We start from the raw sequence: 22650 nt of genomic DNA on the forward strand, positions 1-22650 counted from the left end.
ATCCTTACTCGGTGTACGATCCATTAGGTTCCAATTAGCGAGGTAGTGGGCGATTGTTACTCTTAACGATCGATTGTCAATTGAAACTACATTTCAATTCTCCCTTTGATGAAGATTAGTGTTTGCTAATCCTCAGGGCTTCCACAAACCATGAGTGACACCTAGCAGTATGTTATGGCTACTCAAGCTAAGTAGAAATGGTTAGAGAACCTATCCAGCTACAATTACAACGCAATACGGTCCTTCTCTAATACAATACTCTTAATCACATTGTTTGAATAATAGTTTGTTTCATGTCTACTATCCAATGTGATACTTCTTTATATGATTCAATTGAATATGATTTGGAACAAACATCCTAAGTCATATTCGTTTGCTTTGGCCAAAGACTCCCGAATCATATCTCATAGTATTCTCCCTCCACCATGAAAGGTTAAAGATCCCTTGTTGTGCATTCATATGCCTACATGACTAGATACCTTGACCCCAACAATGCCATAGACACTCTCAATGGAATGCCTTTGACATGATCAAAGATCAAGGACCTAACAATTAGACATCTATAATGCCTCAGGTCAAAGGACTACTTTGCATATTGCAACTGATGAGTTCTTACATGACATGTATGTTCGAACTCCTTTTTTATCATTATACAGTGTACTCAATTACCTTTTGAGCATCTATGTGTTTGTTTTAGTGTCCAACACTAAATGACTTGAGACTAGTCATACTCACGCTTGAGTTAACATAACACATATTAACCTTAGTGGATTGTCAATGCCCAATTGGCAATCCTATGGCTAGGAACGTTTTAGGAATGAACATAAAAGAAAGGTTTCGTTAATCTAACTTACTTAGATCACTTCTCTCTTAGATTAAATACATTCCTTGGATTCCCTTATTTTTTAAACACATAATACAATAAATTGTGATTAACAATAAGCTTTGCCCTTCATTAAACATGTAATAGTTTAACACAATAAGTATTCCTAAAGCTATTACATCAAATGAGTGGCTTTGTGGGCATACTTCCAATAATCTCCCACTTGCACTCAAAGCCACCTTCCCATGTATCTAATACCCATCTTTTCTATATGGCGGTCAAGTTGGATTTGAGACATTGGCTTCGTTAGTAGAACTGCTACGTTATTGGCTGAGGCAACCTTGAGGATGTTGACTTTCCTCTCGGCAGCATATCTTCTAATCATATTAAAGCGTATGTCAAAATGCTTGTTCTTTTGATGAGCCCTGGGTTCCTTGGCTTGAGCTATCACCCCCACTATTATCACAGTACAAAGTTACTGGTGATGTAATGGTTAGAACCACTCCAAGTTCAGTAATGAACTTCTTCATCTAGAACGCTTCTTTGCCGACTTGATAGGAGCACATTTATGCGACTTAGTTTGCTTGTTTTTGTGCATTTATTCTATTAGTTCTTAGTTATTTCAGTTCTTTAAGCTTCTTTTGTGTGTTTTCAGGTTCATAAGACGTATTTGGCGAAAGGATGCATTTTAGAGCCTTTTGGAGCACTTTTGGGCACAAATTGGATAGCTTATGCTTGGAGCAAAAGGAATGGATGAAATTGAAGAGTTGATGTCGCAAGGATTCCTACTACGACGAGGATTCCAATTATGAGAAGGTTTCCAAATTGAAGGAGGTTTCCCAGTCACATGAGGATTCCTAATTACACAAGGATTCCTACTTGAAGTAGGAAAGTTAAGCCAAAGTTTCCTATTTTGGTTGAACTTTCCTAAATCAAGAACGCTCTAAGTTTTAGCACTTAAGATGGCTCCCGAGCACCCTTGGACAACAAACAAAGGTTCTTTGCAAACTTTCCCTTCCTGGCCGTGCAAAGAAGGTTGTTTCCCTTTCTTTGTGTAAACTTCCCTATTTTCCATATATGTTAGGACCTTTCCCTTATTTTAATACCTCTTGTTTTGTGCCTTACCTTTCCCTAAACTTTATGCCGCACCTCCCCTTGTGTTTCCAGATTTCAATTTCTTATTTCCTAGTTTAATTCACTTTCCTAGTTCTAAAACTTTCCCTAAAGTCCTAATTTCTGATTTCTTGCAAGGAATTGACTTTTCCTTCCTTCTTTTGCACCAATTTCGTAACTTACCTTAAATTTCCTTTCCTTGCTGTGCAAGGGGTTTAATTTCTGATTCCTTGCAAGGCAAGGACATTCCTTACTTGTTTAAATTCGTGCATCCCCCTTTTCTGATTTTATTTGGACTTTATTCACTTACCTTTTCTATTTAGACTAGGAAATCTGAATCATAACTCAATTAGGTATGTTATTAACTTCCCAAAACACATATATTCAGCCCTTGGCCGAAACCTAGAGTATCATTCACCACAGAAATTCGTTCATTCACTCCACACGCAGCCAAACATCCCAAAAACACCATTTTGTAGCCCAGAAATACAACCAGCCGCTCCACCTTCTTCCACCACCATTGCCGAGTTCTCCACCACCTTCCAACCATCTAACACTCATCCACACTCAACCTACACCCCTTGCCGTGCCTCTACACCCCCCAAAATCCATTCTACATCATCAAAACAGCCCAGAAACCATCACCATCCAATCTGCCGCAAGCAAAGGAAAGGAGACAGTTTCACGCAATTGTTTGGCTCTTCATTCTGAGTTGTTGAACAATTTTAGGTGTATTATATCATATATTTCAATGTCTAATTCATGTAATCTTTGTTTTGCTTTGAGTATGATTGGCTAAATTCGTTTTGGCTAAGGGTGTATTCGAAACCATGATTATATATGTGAAATAAGTTGATTACTTCCAGTTATCGTTGCATAAGTCATGAATACAATTTGCTTAACCGTTTGATTTAGAACTTATTCTTGTATGTTGATTGAGAGTGCACGCTTAATTTGCATGCTTGAATTTGGTGCTAGGATATAAGTTTGTTTCACCTAATTGTTATGAATTTATATTCGCAAGTAGTGAAGGTCGCTAGTCACGATCATGTTAAGTAGATTCCTGGCAAGAGTATCATGCTTTTCATAGTTACAAATGCTTTGTCGATGCTTATGATTTCCAAAGAACGTAATGATTCTAATTTGTGTCTTTATCATGCTGTTCATATAGAGAACTTGTTAGGAATAATTTGGTTGCGATGCATATTCATCCAATTCAATGATTCTAGGGAAATCTGAAGGTTAATTTAAGCGGACCTAATTAACTTGGAGTGTTGAGGTTCATAACTTAATGAATTGATAACTGGAAATTGATTTACGTTGCATATATTTCATGTGTGGAGAAGAACCCCTTAGTTATTCCATCATCCATTGGTTCATCACAAATTGTTTTACAATCTGTTTTCATTACAATCTGTCCATTTAAATTAATTTCGTCCAAACACAATCCCCCCATATTTTGTTAAGTCTTAGTCATTATAATCTGTCTTATTTTGTGTTTTTAAGTATTTGGAGTCACAAACACTTTCAAATTCGTCCAAATCTGCCTAGTTTACATTATTGTTTTGTTTGTTTGATTTTCGTCCAAAACCAAATCCCCAATTGTCTTAGAGTGTCTAATTGGTTCAATTATGTTTTAGATTGTGTTTTTAAGAGTTTTGAGTCAAGTTAGAACCAATTTTTGTCCAAGTTTGTGTTTAGGCTCAAAACTGCCCAGTTTGTGTTTTTAGGCAGTTTTGAGTGTTTTTAGCTTATTTTGAGTATTGTGAACTTGGTTTGAGTTTTTTTAAAGTGAGTTAAGTGTTTTAAATGTTAGTTTTATTTATTTGAGTCAGTTTAAAGTGTTTAGCACCCCTAGTTAATCCCCGGTTAGAACGATCCCTACTTACATCATTACTACAATTGTCACAAATAGGGTTTAATTTGTGTGTCACATTCGTAACGCATCACGACTTCAGCTACAGTGGCATATTTAGCCTCCGTCGTGGAATTAGTAATTAAATGTTGTTTTTTGCTTTTCTAGCTGACAGCCCCACCATTCAGAGTGAACACATATCCGGAGTTGGAACTTCTATCATCGACGACAGATTGGAAATCTGCATCTGTATAGGCTTCCACTCGTAACTATGTCGCTCTTCCATAAATGAGGAACATGTCCTTAGTTCTTCTTAAGTACTTAAGGACAGTTTTGACAGCTGCCCAATGTTCTGATTCTGAGTTAGACTGATATCGACTAGTAATGCTCACAGCATATGCGATATCAGGCCTTGTGCATATCATGGCATCATGGCATACATGAGACTTCCTATGGTGGATGCATAAGGAATATCACTCATCTACCGTATTTCTTCAGGAGCCTTAGGTTCCATGGATTTAGAAAGGTGAATTCCATGTCTCATAGGAAGAAAACCTTTCATAGACTGTTCCATTTGGAACTTACTTAGCACTTTATCTATGTACATAGATTGGGATGATCCAATTAATTTTCTAGATCTATCACGATAGAGCTTTATCCCAAGCACATAAGATGCATCTCCCAAATCTTTCATGTGGAAGGTTTTGGACAACCACACTTTTACAAAAGATAGTACTGTAGTGTCATTCCCGAATAGTAATATGTTATCTACATATAACACTAGGAATACTATGATGCGAAAATTACTTGACACTCAAATTAAACCCTCGTTTGACAATTGTAGTAGAATGGATAAGTGAGGGATCGTTCTAGACCGGGGATTAGGAGGGCTTGTTAATCTCTTGGAAACTGACTCAAAAACGTAAAAATAGTATAAAACATTAAACTAGACTCAAAGAATGTGAAACTAAACGTTAAAACACTAAGACAAACCAAAAGAATCAAAATGCTTTAAAAACACAAACTAAATTGATTTCTAACTATATTGAACATTAAAGCAAAAGGGGGATTGAGGTTTGACGAAAATTGAAATAACGAAACAAGTTAATAACTAGACAGAATGTAATTGATGAAATAAGATGGTTGGTGAATTAGCTAGAGGTTCTTTCTCCACACATGATATTTATGCATATGAATCAATTTCCAGTTATTCCTTCATTGAATTATGAACGACAATGCCCCAAATTAACCGTGACATCACTAGTTAACCCTCAGATTTTCCTTATATTATTGGATTGGATGGCATCATTCGACAACCCAAAATATTCTCAAAAGTTCCCTACATGTCATCATAATAGAGATACAATCGAAGATCATTAAGAATAATGAAAACCATAAGCATTGACAAAGCATTTGCAACTATGACATCATGTTACTCATGCTAAGAATTAAACTTAACGCGATCTTGACAAGCGACCTTCACTACTTTCAAGTATAAGTTAGTAACGATTATGTGAAACCTTCTTAAACTTTAGCCACATATTCATGCATGCTAATTAAGTGTCGACCCTCAATCAACAAACACAAATAAGTTAATCATCAAATAGTTAAGCCAATTGCATTCACGAATCAAGAGTTCATAACCGGAATTCATCAATTCATATTACATAAATAATCATGGTATTGAAATCACCCCTAGCCAAAAAGGGTTTAGTTCCTCATAACTTTGAAATCAAAGAAACACCTAAACATTCCAACAACTCAATCTTGAATTGTATGAACGTTTAGGCACTCTTCTCTTCCATTCCTCATATTACAAAACAAAGAGAATTGAATTTAAACATTGAAATCAAAGAAACGCGTAAACATTCCAACAACTCAAACGTGAATTGTATGAACGTTTAGGCCCTCTTATCTTCCTCTTTATTGTGGCACAAGGACTAAGGGATGTTGTTGGTGTGTTGAATGGATTGGGGGATTATGGAAATGGATGAGATGGAGGAGAAATGGAAGGGAATGGTGCAGAAAATGAAGAGGAACTCACGGCTAGGGAGAAGATGGAAGTGTTTGTGGTGTGTTGTGTATGAAATGAGATGAGATGTGAATGAATGAATGCAAGGGTATTTATAGGAGGAGTGGAGATGTATATGGCTATTTGTTTAAGGTGTTTGTGGCTGCAATGATGAAGAATTGCATGTGGAAATAAAAGGGAAAGCTGGAAATGTATTGAAAGTGCACGGCACAAGGCAGATTTTTATGTTGGAAATGCATGTGTGTGCTGAAAATAGTGTATGTATGCATGTGTTTGGGAAGCTTTCTTGCTCATTTTCTGGATGCAATGATGAAGAGTTTGATAGGAGCATATTCATGCGACTTAAATGGCTTGTTCTCGTACATTTACGTTATGTTTCTTTAGTTATTTTAGTCCTTTATGCTTCTTTTGTGTGTTTTCAGGTTCTAAGGGCAAAGTATGCAAAAGGGTGCATTTTGGTGCATTTTGGAGTAGTTTGGGGCGTTAAATGGATTGCATATACTTGAAGCCAAGTAAATGGACGAAATTGAAGACCAAAGGAGGCCCTTTGTACCAGAAATTCACACCAACACATCCCATTTCAGATTGCATTCCAATCATTCCAGCCAAGCCACATGCACTCCCTTTAATTTATTCAACCTAGCTGTCAAAGCACATGCACACTCACCCTAATCATTCACATACACAATCTGCCATCATTCACACATTCATTCCACATGCATTCCCTTCATATAAATCAGCCACATGCACCCATAATCATTCAACCAACTTTGCACATGCATTCATCATCATAACCTAGCTGTCATTCCACTTTAATCCACATGCATTCCCTTCACAAATCAGCCACATGCATCTCCCATCACCATTCCAGATTTCCACTAAGTTCCTAGCTGTCATATTCCCCCCTTTTCACCTATAAATAAGCATCCATTGCAGCCACAATGGATTCATTCCTATTCATACACAATTCACTCTTCCATATTCAGAAATTCATCCATTCATACACATTCACACCATCAAACTATCCTTAGACCTTGTGCTACAACGAAGAGGAGGAGAAGAGTGCCTAAACGTTCATACAATTCAAGTTTGAGTTGTTGGAATGTTTAGGTGTTTCTTTTCCTCGATTACAATGTTTAATTTCAATTCTCTTTGTTTTGTACGTATGAGGAACTAAACCCCCCTTTGGCTAGGGGGGGATTCGAAATATATGTTTATGCTTGCATTTTGATTTGATTACTTCTAATTGCGTTTCATAAGTTGTGGATTCAATTTGTTTTACTGTTTGATTGATAACTTATTTATGTATGTTTATTGAGAGTACACGCTTAATTTTCATGCATGAATATGACGCTAGAATATAAGTGAGTTTCACCTAATAGTTACGAACTTATATTCACAAGTAGTGGAGGTTGCTTATAAACAATCGCGTTAAACGAATTCTTGGCATAAGTTTCATGCAATCATAGTAACGAATGCCTCGTCAACACTTATAATTTTCATAGAGCGTAATGATTCTTGCTTGTATCTCTATTATGCAATCATGTAGGGGACTTGTGGGGAATGTTTTGGGTTGTTGTATGCAATCATCCAATTCAATAACGTTAGGAAGATTTGAAGGTTAATTAGTGCATCACGGTTAACTTGGGGTGTTGAGAATTCATGGTTTATTGAAATGCAATTGGAAATCTTTTTATTATGCAAGTGTAACATGTGTGGAGATGAACCCCTTAGCTAGTCATCCCATCCATTCAAATCCATCACATTCATATTTACATTCTGTTTTAATTAGAATCTGTGCAATTAGTTTAATTTCGTCCAAAACTCAATCCCCCCTTACTTTAATGTCCAAATTAGTTAGAAAGTGTTTTAGTTTGTGTTTATAAGTGTTTTGATTCAATTTGTTATACAAATTCGTCCAAATTCACCAAAGTGCTCAAAACTGCCCAGAAAGTGATTTTAAGGCAGTTTTGAGTGTTTTGGGTGATGTTTGAGTCTTTTGGTTTGTTTTAGTGTTTTAAATGTTTAGTTTTGCATTCTTTGAGTCTAGTTTAGTGTTTTAAACTTTATTTTACGTTTTTGAGTCAGTTTCCAAGTGATTTTGCAATCCCTCCTAATCCCCGGTTAAGAACGATCCTTACTTATACTTATACTACAATTGTCAAAAAGAGGGTTTAATTTGTGTGCGTATAAATCACGCATCAGAGTTTAATAATTAATACATGTAGGTGGCTGAAATGATGAAGAATGAGTGGTGGAAATGAAAGGGAAAGCTAGAAAGACATGTGAAGATGCTGGAATTTCAAAGGGAACCCACGGCATTGAAGGTTTTGGTGCATGTGTTGGCTGTTTTGTGTTGTGAATTATGATGAATGCATGTGAGATTAAAGAGGGAGAATGTGGTGAAATGATGAAGTAGGAAGGTGGAAATGCATGTGAGATGTTTGGAAAGGAAGTGGGAATGCACGGCAAAGGAGTTGTTTTGTTGGTGTGTGAATGCATGTGACTTGTTTGTGGAATAAAGAATGAATGGTGGAATGATGAAGAGTTGCATAAAGAATGCATGTAGGGTTAGCTAGGTTGGCTTTGTTTGGGTGCATGTGTGTTAATGGTGGTTTTGCATGTGAATTGATGGATTGTTTTTGATGGAATGGATGGTTCTTTGCATGGCTTTTGAAGTGATTGTGGGCTTTGGAATTGGAAGGAAATGCATGGCCTTGGGGTTGGTTTAAGAGAGAATGGGCTAGGCCCTTTGTTTTATGTCCAAAATGAATACAAGGCCTTCAAATTCGTCCAACACTTTGGCTCCAACCATATGCTATCCATTCCAAGGCCAATTTTGCTCCAAAATGCTCCAAAATGCATCTTTTTGCTTCCTTAGCCATATGAACCTAAAAACACACGAAAATGGCTTAAACTACTAAAACAACTATGAATTAACAACATAGATGCACGAAAACAAGCTAAGTAAGTCGCCTAAATATGCTCCTATCAAACTCCCCCACACTTATCTTTTGCTAGTCCTCGAGCAAAACAGAATAAAAACAAATAAACAAAACGACACTAAACACGTAAAACACAACCTACACCTTCCAACAATCGTTTCAGGGATTTCCAATGCACATGACAAGTTAAAAATCATTATTCCCACAGAATTTAGCCATCTTTACCCTTAAGTACATTCTTAATCATAGTCACCACATACTAGTTCACAATTAAGCATTTAAAACCATGTTTTGAATGTAGTAACATGCCTTAGAGAATTTGCTCAATTCCTTACAAGATATGCACTCAATTTTCACTCAGATTTTCTAACTACACACCCTAATCTAGTCATATGTGAGAAGATTGATGTAAACATGAAAACGAACACTCACATATATGTATCACAAAGAACGCAATTTTTGGAGTTAATAAGCATGTTTAGATTATGATCTCATGAATGGAATGCTACTACTTAGACGCGAGAACCAGTGACACCATATGCTCATACCAAGTTCAAACTCCACAAATTGAAACACATAACACTCAAGATTGAAGTCACGGGTTGTAATGGGGCTTGGGGCGTGTGGATAACAAAGAAGGGATATGGAAAACAAAGGTTCTCAAAGAAATAGTGAGCAAGGCAATTGAATCAACTTAGAATTCACTTTTGAATGAAAACTCAACTTTGGAACAAAAGGGAGAATTTAGACAATTTTGGGCCAGAATTGGTGTTTTGAGCCCTTTCTTCAATCACTCATTTTTTTCAAGCTCTTTTTTATTTCTTTTTTTTTTTTTTTTTTTTTTTCCTTTTCTTTTGAAACTCAAAACATACTTAAGAACAAGCATTCCTTCCCCCACACTCATTTTCTTGCATAATGTAACTCAAAAGGAATTCATTTAAGTCATGCTCACTATCTTTTAAGAACAAGGGTAAGGACGGTCATATTCTAGGTTAGGTGAAGATAAAGTGGGTTAACAAAGAACATGGGCTAACATGGCTCAACGGGGGTAAAACTTACAACATATACGAAATATGGGAAGTGAGGCTATTTGGCTATGGTGGCAACTAAACAACTTCATCTTGATATATGTTATGCAAATCAATAACATGCTTTGAATGAAATGGGCATGAGTTCTAGCATTTGGAACTATATGATGAAACGCCTTCTAAGTAGTAACCAAGCAAAGAATAATGAGATCATGCAACGACTTTAGAAAACAAGAAATCACAGATTATACTCTCCAAAGAACGTTATAGGCTCAAGTCTCTCAGGGTTGTAGCGTTTGTTTGAGTTCCTTCCTTCAAGCATGTTACATAACTAATTTTTTCTTTTATGATTGCATGTGAAGTCATACATTATAACCATAACCAAGCATATACCAAGAGTAAATCAAACTTTTCTCCATGTTTATAACTCTTTTTAACAGTCATGCAATTAGAAACCAAATCCTTATCATTGTGTTGGAAGGTGACCTACGACACAAAAACGACTCAAAGCACTCTTTTTAGGCTTTTCAAAACATGTTTTTCAAATTTTTATGTGATTTTCGAATTTTTAAGTCAAAACACACTAAAACAGTTTAAAAACAACTTAAAAACGCCTTAAAACAGCAAGGAACAACATTTGAAGTTATGGGTGATAAAATCCCACGAATTTGCATAAATATACTTAGTTACCCCCCCCACACTTAAATTAAACATTGTCCTCAATGTTTTAAGCATAGATTCACACAAAACATAAGTAAACACACAAAAAGCAACTAAACATACTAAACATGGCAGAATGTAATTAACAAAGGGAAGAGTTTAGAGACGCAAATCTGGTTATAGAGTGTAAATTCCATCTTCTCCTTGGTAATTGCATTGAGGCTTGGATCTTTGTGATTCCACAGGCTTACTCTTGAACTGCGCTGCTCCCATCGTTGATTTTCGTTTGTGCTACTCTTGAACTGGGCAGCAGGCTTCCTTTGGTTTCCCCCGAAGGTCTGAGCTTCCTCCTCTTATCTGTTTCTTTGTTCAATCTCTCCAATTCGTATTGAAGAGGGTTAGAGGATAGCTCAGCAAAGCTAGGTAAGCAACCAGGGAATAGAGTCCAGATAGACTCCAAGTGCCGGCTGATTGCTTCTTTCACTTTGCCATGCAAGTAATATCAAGGACAAAGGAAAAGACAGGGAAAGAGCATGATATGAGATACCTTTGCTTTTGCCCTTGATGATATGAGATACCTTTGCTTTTGAAGAAGCGGTGAATGAATCAGCACATGTATTTGTGGTGCTGTTTCCTCCTGGGTCATCTGTACTCCAGGCATCTGGTATCATCTTTGGGGAAGAAGAAAGAATGGAGTATTTCGAAAGGCTTTGCTGGGAGTGCGCCCTCAGAGGTGAGGAAGAGTTGGGCATTTTCTTCAGTTCTGTCTTGCCATAAAAGATGAAGGTCGACATATATAGGGAATTCAATAGCAAGTGGTGATACTGTTCTTTTACCGTTGTCGACAAACATTTTGATCCCGCAAATCCGGCTTTTTGGAATAGTGACGACTCTTCGATCTTTGAAGACGCCTCTTCGATAAAGCTGCACGCGTTTTCTGAAAAGCAGATAAAGTGTCGCCGAACTTTGCGCTTGTCGGCTAAAGACGTGTAGTTGCGATGATGGCCTCCACGTGTTGAACGCGTTTTCTGAAAAGCAGATAAAGCGTCGCCGAACTTTACGCATGAACTTCTGGCTTTTTGAATCGGTGGATGCGTTGCCTTGGCTTTTTATAGAGCTATCGATCACCGCCAACTTACACACTCTGAAGATTTTCCATTCTTGAAACTCGTCTCCGGCCCTTTGAAAATCTACTCCGTCCACCCCTTCTCTTTTAACTTCGTGAACAATGGCTAGCTCATCCAACCCATCGAACCTTTGCTTAGATTTGAGTCTAAGCAGTGATCCGGTCGCGTCTCGTCAAGGTAAGGTATGGTGCCCGTCTTTCTTATCTTCCCATGGCCCTCTTACAGATGAGGACTCTGTGATGACGGATCCCACAACGGCTACGATAGTGGCTCGGAACCTCCTCACTCCCAAAGACAGTCAGCTGCTTTCAGGACGGTCCGATGAGTTGGCCGTTCAAGAATCCCTGGCTCTGAGTGTTCAGTGCGCTGGCTCTGTGTCCAACATGGGCCAACGCCTTCTTGCTCGCTCCCGTCAGGTTGAATCCTTGATGGCAGAGGTGGAGAGTCTTAAACAGGAGATCAAACAACTTAAGTACGAGAACCGAAGTTTGCACGTGCTTGCCAACAATTATTCAACATGCATGAAGAGGAAGCTTGATGAGCTTGATGACTGTCAACGGTTTGCAGCTTTCTTCCAGAGGCACCTCTTTCCTGGGTCATCCAGCGTTCCACCAAGGTTTGGGGCCTTGAATGATCTATCTTCGGTGCCTCCCGCTCCTATGCCTCATGCTCCGATGCCTCCTGCTCCAAGAGTGTTGCCACGTAGTGGGGCCTCATGTACACAACCTTTGTAAAGGCTCCATCTTTCTGCCATGTTTAGACACAATTGTAATTTATCGAAAAAAATCAATGAACAAACAAAAGTTTTATTTACTGTATTGGGTTGCCTCCCAAGTAGCGCTTTCTTTTACGTCTTGCAGCCGGACGAGTACTCTCTTCAATCTTCATTTGAGCCCACGGAATGGAAAGGAATGTCTTCCACCACTTGCCCCACACCATGCTCGTAATATGGCTTCAACCGATGCCCGTTCACCTTGAATTCTACGCCATTCCTTAAGCTTTTTATGTGGACTGCACCATAAGGTAAAACGTTAGTAACAACAAACGGGCCAATCCATTTAGAACGCAACTTACCAGGAAACAAACGTAGGCGAGAGTTGAAAAGTAACACTTTCTGCCCAACTGTGAAGGTCTTGGTTCGAATCATTTTATCATGGAATGCCTTGGTCTTGGCTTTGTACATCCGGGCATTCTCATAGGCTTCATTCCGAATCTCCTCAAGTTCATTCAATTGGAGCTTCCTATGAACTCCCGCTGCATCTATGTCTATGTTGAAAGTCTTCACGGCCCAATGTGCCTTGTGCTCTAACTCTACGAGCAAATGACATGGCTTACCATAGACGAGCCGAAAAGGTGACATCCCAATGGGTGTTTTGTACGCCGTACGATATGCCCACAGTGCATCATCTAAACGTAAGCTCCAATCCCTCCTTGTTGGTCCAACGGTCTTCTCCAAAATTTGTTTGATTTCTCGGTTAGACACCTCGGCTTGGCCATTTGTTTGAGGATGGTAAGGTGTGGAGACCTTATGGTTGACATGGTACTTTCTTAGCAACGCCTCAATGGTCCGATTGCAAAAGTGAGACCCTCCATCACTTATGATTACTCTCGGCATTCCAAACCTAGCAAAAATGTTAGTTTTCACGAAATCTGCAACCACCTTAGAATCGTTAGTACGGGTGGCTTTTGCTTCCACCCATTTAGAAACATAATCAACGGTTAGCAAGATATAAGTGAAACCATAAGATGGAGGGAAAAGGCCCATGAAATCAATGCCCCAAACATCAAAAATTTCAACATTAAAGACAGGGGTTTGTGGCATTTGGTCCTTGGTACCTATGTTACCCATTCATTGGCAACGATCACAAGACATACAAAAGGTTCTAGCATCCCTAAATATAGTCGGCCAATAAAAACCACATTCTAGAACCTTGAGGGCAGTGCGCTGTGTGCCAAAATGACCACCACATGCATATGTGTGACAAAAGCTTAGAATTGAGTGAAATTCAGAATCATGCACACATCTACGTACAATTTGATCTGAGCAATACTTCCACAAATAAGGGTCATCCCAAACATAGAAACGTGCATCATTTTTAAGCTTATCACGTTGGTGCTTGTTTAGTTCATTTGGAAATTGTTTAACCACCAAGTAATTCACTAAATCTGCATACCATGGTTCACTTACCTCAATGGATAGCAGCTGCTCATCGGGAAAAGTTTCAGGGATAGGTACGGCATGTTCATGCTCCTCGTGGATCATTCGGCTTAAATGGTCAGCCACTACATTCTCGCTTCCTTTCTTATCTCGGATTTCAATATCAAATTCTTGAAGAAGAAGAATCCAACGGATAAGCCTCGGCTTTGCTTCCTTTTTCGTGAGCAAGTACCTCAAAGCTGCATGATCAGAATAAACGATTACTTTAGTACCAATTAAATATGAACGGAATTTATCTAAAGCAAAAACCACAGCTAGAAGTTCTTTTTCCGTCGTGGAGTAATTCAATTGGGCATCATCGAGAGTCCGAGAGGCATAGTAAATGACATGCGGCCGCTTGTCTCTTCTTTGTCCTAGAACAGCTCCTAATGCATAGTCGGATGCATCGCACATGAGCTCGAACGGAAGGCTCCAATCTGGAGGTACAATAATGGGGGCCGAGACTAGCTTCTCCTTGAGTTGGTTAAATGCCGAATTACACTCTTCATCAAACTTGAATGGCACATCTTTTTGAAGCAATCGGCAAAGAGGGTTGGACATCTTGGAGAAGTCCTTGATAAAACGCCTATAGAACCCTGCATGGCCAAGAAACGAACGTACCTCTCTAACCGAAGTAGGAGAGGGTAAGTGACGTATAAGGTCTATTTTCGATTTATCTACTTCAATTCCTTTTTCTGAAACAATATGTCCTAAAACTATACCTTGTTTCACCATAAAGTGACATTTCTCCCAATTCAAGACAAGGTTAGTTTCAACACATCGTTTTAAAATTAAGGTCAGATTATCCAAGCAATTATCAAATGAACTCCCAAACACACTGAAATCATCCATGAAAACCTCAATGATCTTTTCAACAAAATCGGAAAATATACTTACCATACACCTTTGGAAAGTGGCCGGTGCGTTGCATAAGCCAAATGGCATGCGACGATAAGCAAATGTTCCAAAGGGACATATGAATGTGGTCTTCTCTTGATCATCCGGGGCTATCACAATTTGGTTATATCCAGAGTATCCATCAAGAAAACAGTAAAAAGCATGACCGGCTAACCTTTCGAGCATCTGGTCGATGAATGGCAAAGGAAAGTGATCTTTCCTAGTCATGGCATTTAGCTTCCGGTAATCGATACATACTCGCCATCTAGTCTGAATGCGTGTAGGCACGAGCTCATTCTCATCATTCTTGATAACAGTTACTCCGGACTTCTTGGGAACGACTTGAACTGGAGAGACCCAACGGCAATCGGAGATAGGGTAGATCACTCCGCAATCCAAAAGCTTGATTATTTCCTTCTTCACCACTTCCATCATCGGAGGGTTGAGACGGCGTTGAGCCTCTCGGGATGGCTTAGTCCCCTCCTCAAGAAGTATACGGTGCATGCATGTGGTAGGGCTTATTCCTTTAATGTCGGCCAAAGTCCACCCTATGGCCGTTTTGTGTTCTCGCAGCACCCTCACAAGCTTCTCCTCCTCCATTGCCGTGAGACTCGATGAAATGATGACGGGCAATGTTTCGCCTTCTCCCAAAAACACATACTTCAAATGGTCCGGCAACGGCTTAAGTTCAAGTGATGGTGCCTGAACAACGGAAGGTAGCATCTTAGTGGAAACTGAATTTGAAGGTGAGAGTGGAACCTTACCATATTGTTGTGGCAATGACTCAAGGGCTGCCACAACCTCAATTATTTCTTCACTAGAACCCATGGCAAAGAATTCCTCCTCCTTGCCGTGACCTTGCATTGGCCCAAATCTGTCATTTTTGCACTCTATGGCCTTAGTGATGGTTGTTTCCAGGGCGTCCTCGTTCAATTCTTCAAGGTATACCTGCGCCAAAGAATCGATAACATCAATGGAAAAACAAGAATGGTCATCAACGGGATATCTCATAGTTTCAGAAATATTAAAATCAATCACTTCCCCATCGAATTCCATTGTCAAGGTGCCTTTGTATACATCAATCTTCGTTCGGGCCGTCTTCATGAATGGCCTACCAAGGAGAATCGGCAAAGATGTAGAATGGGCTGAATCCTCCATGTCTAGGACGTAGAAATCAGCCGGAAAAATTAAATGGTTCACCTGCACAAGCACATCTTCCAAAACTCCTTTTGGATACGCGTTAGAACGATCGGCCAGTTGTATAATTACACCATCTTGTTTTAATTCACCCAAATTCATAGATGCATAAATAGAATAAGGCATGACATTTATGGATGCACCTAAATCAAGCATGGCATGTTCAAAACGATTATGTCCAATCACACAAGGAATCGTGAAACTATCGGGGTCTTTGCACTTGGTAGGCAGTTTACGTTGCAAAACGGCGGACACATTCTCCCTTCACTACCTCTTTGTTTGCCCTTCTTCTCTTTGTATTGCATAGGTCCTTGAGGAATTTAGCATACTTTGGAACCTGTTTGATTGCATCGAGAAGCGGTATGTTCACTTGCACCTTCCGGAACGTTTCAAGAATGTCCTTCTCGCTTTCTTCCTTTTTTTCTTGCATGAACCTACGAGGAAAAGGTACATTGGGCAGATTAGGATGTGAAGTACATGAATTTGAATTTAAATTACCTGATTTGGCCGAGTTAGGGTGATTGGGGGCCTGCGGCATTGGGTTTTTCACTCTTTCCGTGGGTGAGCTAGACACTTCCTCAGTTTGTGTCGTCTCTTCATCTACTTTCTGGGCAGATTTGGGATTGTTTGGCTCGGTCCCAACTTCTTTTCCACCCCTTAGGGTGATGGCCTTGGCGGATTCGAATCCTCCCTTTGGATTGACTGTGGTTGAGCTAGGAAGCTTTCCTTGCTCTCTAATCTGTCCAAGGAACTCAGAAATCTGCCCTATTTGTTTCTTCATATCCATCATCTCCTTCTCGTTATTTTCTATCCGGTTGTTTTGATTTTGCAACCCCTGCGAAATAGAGGTTAGTAATTGCATAGCTTGATTACTTTCCAAGGACGTACCTGAATGAGATGATGCCGAAGGTTGTTGGGGTTGTTGGGGTGCATACGGCTTGGAATAAAAACCAGGGGGGTTTGGCCTAAATCTTCCTTGTTGGGTAGCTTGTTGTGGCTCCCTCCATTTGAAGTTTGGATGGTCCCTCCATCCGGCATTGTAAGTGTTCGAGTATGGGTTGTTTTGATTTTGTCCTTGGAAACCAATTGCATTGGCAGATTCCCACCCACCATTCTCGATTAGTTGAGGGCACTTGTCGAATGGATGCCCTTGAATTGAGCACACGCCACAAACTTGGTGTTCTTGTGCTTTTGGACCAATCACAACCTGAGAAACAAGAGAAGTAAGATTAGCAAGTTGTGATTGAATTTCAGAAATAGCACTAACCTCATTTACACTTTGTTGCCGTGGGGCTTCCCTTTGGCCCACTCCTTCATATTGTTGAGCGTTGAGCGCTCGATTGGCTATGAGAATCTTGGCATCCCTTGGTGTTTTGTCTACCAATGCTCATCCCGCTGATGCATCAAGCATTTGACGTTCGATAGGAAGGAGGCCCTCATAGAAATATTGAAGGAGAAATTCCTCCTTCATTTGATGTTGAGGACATGAAGCTACAAGGCCCTTGAAGCGCTCATAATAAGCCGGGAATGTCTCACCATGATTCTGTTGAATACCACTAATTTTCTTCCGTAGGAGAATCACTCTCGAAGTAGGGAAGAATTTCTCCAAGAAAGCACGCTTCATACTCTCCCACAAAGTCACAGTTCCCGGGGCTAGTTCGTAGAGCCAATCTTTGGCCTTGTCCATAAGTGAAAATGGAAAGGCCTTCATCATCATTATACTCCCATCCACAGTGACGGGGGTCATGCTCGAACAAACCACCTCGAACTCCTTCAAGTGTTTGTTGGGGTCTTCCATAGACAAGCCATGGAACTTCGGAATATGGTGTAACAAACTGGATTTGAGTTCAAACACCTCAGTCTTCCCCTCTGCAGCCGTGGGGTATTGGATACAAAGAGGCAATGCATTATCCAAACCCGAGGCCGAAAGCTCCTTGATGGTTCTATTATCTGCTGCCATGGCTTGTTCTTCTTCAAAAATCTGATCCGTGGGCTTTTCTTCTACACCTACTTCGTCTTCTTCAAGCCCAGGTTGTGGTGGAGGTTGTGGTGGCTCTTGTTGACTCCTCGTTCTCCTCAAAGTGCATTCAAAATCACCGTCAAAGTCGGAGATGTTCTCTATAATAGGCCGAGAGCTACGAGTCATACACAGTACCTGAAAAACAAGAAAACAAACAAACTAAGAATCTGAAATAAGAATGCACGAAAAACAACAAAAAAAATAAAAATAAAGACAAGGGACTAGCAAAGTTGCTAATCCCCGGCAACGGCGCCAAAATTTGATGCGAAAATTACTTGACACTCAAATTAAACCCTCGTTTGACAATTGTAGTAGAATGGATAAGTGAGGGATCGTTCTAGACCGGGGATTAGGAGGGCTTGTTAATCTCTTGGAAACTGACTCAAAAACGTAAAAACAGTATAAAACGTTAAACTAGACTCAAAGAATGTGAAACTAAACGTTAAAACACTAAGACAAACCAAAAGAATCAAAATGCTTTAAAAACACAAACTAAATTGATTTCTAACTATATTGAACATTAAAGCAAAAGGGGGATTGAGGTTTGACGAAAATTGAAATAACGAAACAAGTTAATAACTAGACAGAATGTAATTGATGAAATAAGATGGTTGGTGAATTAGCTAGAGGTTCTTTCTCCACACATGATATTTATGCATATGAATCAATTTCCAGTTATTCCTTCATTGAATTATGAACGACAATGCCCCAAATTAACCGTGACATCACTAGTTAACCCTCAGATTTTCCTTATATTATTGGATTGGATGGCATCATTCGACAACCCAAAATATTCTCAAAAGTTCCCTACATGTCATCATAATAGAGATACAATCGAAGATCATTAAGAATAATGAAAACCATAAGCATTGACAAAGCATTTGCAACTATGACATCATGTTACTCATGCTAAGAATTAAACTTAACGCGATCGTGACAAGCGACCTTCACTACTTTCAAGTATAAGTTAGTAACGATTATGTGAAACCTTCTTAAACTTTAGCCACATATTCGTGGATGCTAATTAAGTGTCGACCCTCAATCAACAAACACAAATAAGTTAATCATCAAATAGTTAAGCCAATTGCATTCACGAATCAAGAGTTCATAACCGGAATTCATCAATTCATATTACATAAATAATCATGGTATTGAAATCACCCCTAGCCAAAAAGGGTTTAGTTCCTCATAACTTTGAAATCAAAGAAACACCTAAACATTCCAACAACTCAATCTTGAATTGTATGAACGTTTAGGCACTCTTCTCTTCCATTCCTCATATTACAAAACAAAGAGAATTGAATTTAAACATTGAAATCAAAGAAACGCGTAAACATTCCAACAACTCAAACGTGAATTGTATGAACGTTTAGGCCCTCTTATCTTCCTCTTTATTGTGGCACAAGGACTAAGGGATGTTGTTGGTGTGTTGAATGGATTGGGGGATTATGGAAATGGATGAGATGGAGGAGAAATGGAAGGGAATGGTGCAGAAAATGAAGAGGAACTCACGGCTAGGGAGAAGATGGAAGTGTTTGTGGTGTGTTGTGTATGAAATGAGATGAGATGTGAATGAATGAATGCAAGGGTATTTATAGGAGGAGTGGAGATGTATATGGCTATTTGTTTAAGGTGTTTGTGGCTGCAATGATGAAGAATTGCATGTGGAAATAAAAGGGAAAGCTGGAAATGTATTGAAAGTGCACGGCATAAGGCAGATTTTTATGTTGGAAATGCATGTGTGTGCTGAAAATAGTGTGTGTATGCATGTGTTTGGGAAGCTTTCTTGCTCATTTTCTGGATGCAATGATGAAGAGTTTAATAATTAATACATGTAGGTGGCTGAAATGATGAAGAATGAGTGGTGGAAATGAAAGGGAAAGCTAGAAAGACATGTGAAGATGCTGGAATTTCAAAGGGAACCCACGGCATTGAAGGTTTTGGTGCATGTGTTGGCTGTTTTGTGTTGTGAATTATGATGAATGCATGTGAGATTAAAGAGGGAGAATGTGGTGAAATGATGAAGTAGGAAGGTGGAAATGCATGTGAGATGTTTGGAAAGGAAGTGGGAATGCACGGCAAAGGAGTTGTTTTGTTGGTGTGTGAATGCATGTGACTTGTTTGTGGAATAAAGAATGAATGGTGGAATGATGAAGAGTTGCATAAAGAATGCATGTAGGGTTAGCTAGGTTGGCTTTGTTTGGGTGCATGTGTGTTAATGGTGGTTTTGCATGTGAATTGATGGATTGTTTTTGATGGAATGGATGGTTCTTTGCATGGCTTTTGAAGTGATTGTGGGCTTTGGAATTGGAAGGAAATGCATGGCCTTGGGGTTGGTTTAAGAGAGAATGGGCTAGGCCCTTTGTTTTATGTCCAAAATGAATACAAGGCCTTCAAATTCGTCCAACACTTTGGCTCCAATCATATGCTATCCATTCCAAGCCCAATTTTGCTCCAAAATGCTCCAAAATGCATCTTTTTGCTTCCTTAGCCATATGAACCTAAAAACACACGAAAATGGCTTAAACTACTAAAACAACTATGAATTAACAACATAGATGCACGAAAACAAGCTAAGTAAGTCGCCTAAATATGCTCCTATCATACTACTGCATCCCCAACGACCTTTTGATAAACACAATTGTCGTCTTCATTTTGAGTAAAACCAAATGATTTGATTTCAATGTCAAAACAAATGTTTCAGCTCCTAGAGGCTTGCTTATGTCTATAAATGGACCTTTGAAGCTTGCATACCTTAGTTTTTTCAGACTTGGACATGAAACCTTCGAGTTAAGTCATATAGAGCTCTTCCTTTAGGTAGTTATTCAAAAAGGCCGTCTTTATGTCCACTTTTCATATCTCATAATCATGGTACGCAGCTATAACATCTAGTATTTAACCCAAAAAAAAGGGAAGACAAAAAATAAGCATGCGCACACACAATTTTACCTTCGCCACAAAAAAGCCATCCATATTGTGAACATGAGGGTAAAATCGCCTCGTGCTTTCTAATGACGGGTGAAACCGTTGTTCCCTAAACCGGACAAACCTGATAGAAAAGAAAGCATCATTAGTGCGGAAATGTAAAACTGTTGCATCAACAACTGAGCTACACAAAGGAGAATTATCTTTACCCTTTAACCCCAAAGTCAAGTCCACATGAAACAAGTTTAACATTTCTCTTTTTGAGTGCATAGTCAATTACTGCTTCATTCTGCAAGAGATGTTAAATAACAAGTAAAACTAGAAATCCAACTTAGGGTGCAAACCGTGCAATAAACAAACCTCACCAACCAAAATGGAGCACGTTGAGTACACAATGTATCCCCCGGATTTTGAATTTGAATCCACCATGTCAATTGCGGCAAGTATCAGTTGCTACAGAAAAAATAATACAAAATTTAAAGACGATCTAAATGATGAATGAATATAGTAATCTAGAAGAAAATATTGTTAACTGAAAAAGGAAAAAAGAAATATATAGGTCTGCATATTCTCGTATATATTTAGGGAAAGGGGAGTAAAAGTTGACTCTTCATTTTAATAGAAAAAGTGAGATTAGATTGTTAATTGCTTTTGTAACGTAATAGACACGTACAGTAACTGTTAATTTTCTACCAACATATTGGTCTAGAATCACAAGGCGGAACAAGAGAACTCAAATAAAACTCAAAAAGACTAAAAATACATCAAAGAAGAACAATCTACCTTCTGCAGGTGAGCACACTTACGAATTTCATCAGAGCTTTTAGAAGTTTTAACAGACTCATCTTTAGATATAACCTGCAACAATAAACTCGTTACATTTCATCAAACAGCCAGGAAGCCGAGTAAATGGTTGCAAATTCACCCAGTTACTTACCCCTGTCCCACTGCAAGGAGCATCTAATAGAACTCTATCAACTGCATTGACACCCAGAACCTTAGGGAGCTGAAATAGAGGATTTAATCAACTGAAGAAAAAGAAAAGATATAAAATCAGACAGAATAGACTAAAACACAATAGTCCTCAGAAATAGTCCTATAGCACGTACTGAAAATCTAACCTCTTTGCCATCATAGTTACAAACGACTGTGTTTGTCACCCCCATGCGGTGCAAATTCGCAGTGAGTGACTTAAGCCTTGGCTCCTTCATTTCATTGGCAAAAATTATTCCTGAAACGAATTGCATCAGAACAACGAAAAAAAATGGAACAGAAAGGTGAAGTAAAAGAATGAAACTGAAAATAATAAAAGACAAAATGTTGTCACAATGTTGTGCGGGCTGAAAGTCAAAATAAAAAAGGATGCGTAGAATAGCTTAACACCATTCTGTTTACTGTGTAACATGCCATTCATCAATCGCATCACTCCACATATCATTATTTTTCATAAAGCGGCAATATAAGTTGTTTTACCACCAGGTGCAGCCTTGAAAAAGGACAAAAGGTGTTATCACAAAGGAGAATACAACAGTGGTAGCAGTTGCACTATTGTGTTCAAGACACAAGTAAATCAATAAGTTCTTGTTACATGATAGGGCATGCACGCATGAAGATGATGCCAAGCACATAATTGCTGAGTATTCCAGAACCCTAAGGAAATTTAAAACAGAAATTTAACACTTCAAAACATGAGCAGAATTTATTCTCTCACTCTCTCAGACACACCCTGTGAGAGCGAGGTTACATGACTTACATTCAGAGAAGGTAACCCATCAACAGACCAGGTTTCTATTATTTATACTCAATGTTCTCATAAAACGTTTAATTCCAT

General features: G+C 38.9%; 1 pseudogene; it reads right to left on the reverse strand.

The window, feature by feature from the left end:
- Positions 1 to 22650, reverse strand: part of LOC137737359 (26S rRNA (cytosine-C(5))-methyltransferase NOP2B-like) — a 43338-nt pseudogene that overhangs the window by 2246 nt on the left and 18442 nt on the right.

The sequence above is a fragment of the Pyrus communis genome, chromosome 13, assembly GCF_041283825.1.
Source record: "Pyrus communis isolate YQ-2024b chromosome 13, ASM4128382v1, whole genome shotgun sequence".
Classification (NCBI taxonomy): domain Eukaryota; kingdom Viridiplantae; phylum Streptophyta; class Magnoliopsida; order Rosales; family Rosaceae; genus Pyrus; species Pyrus communis.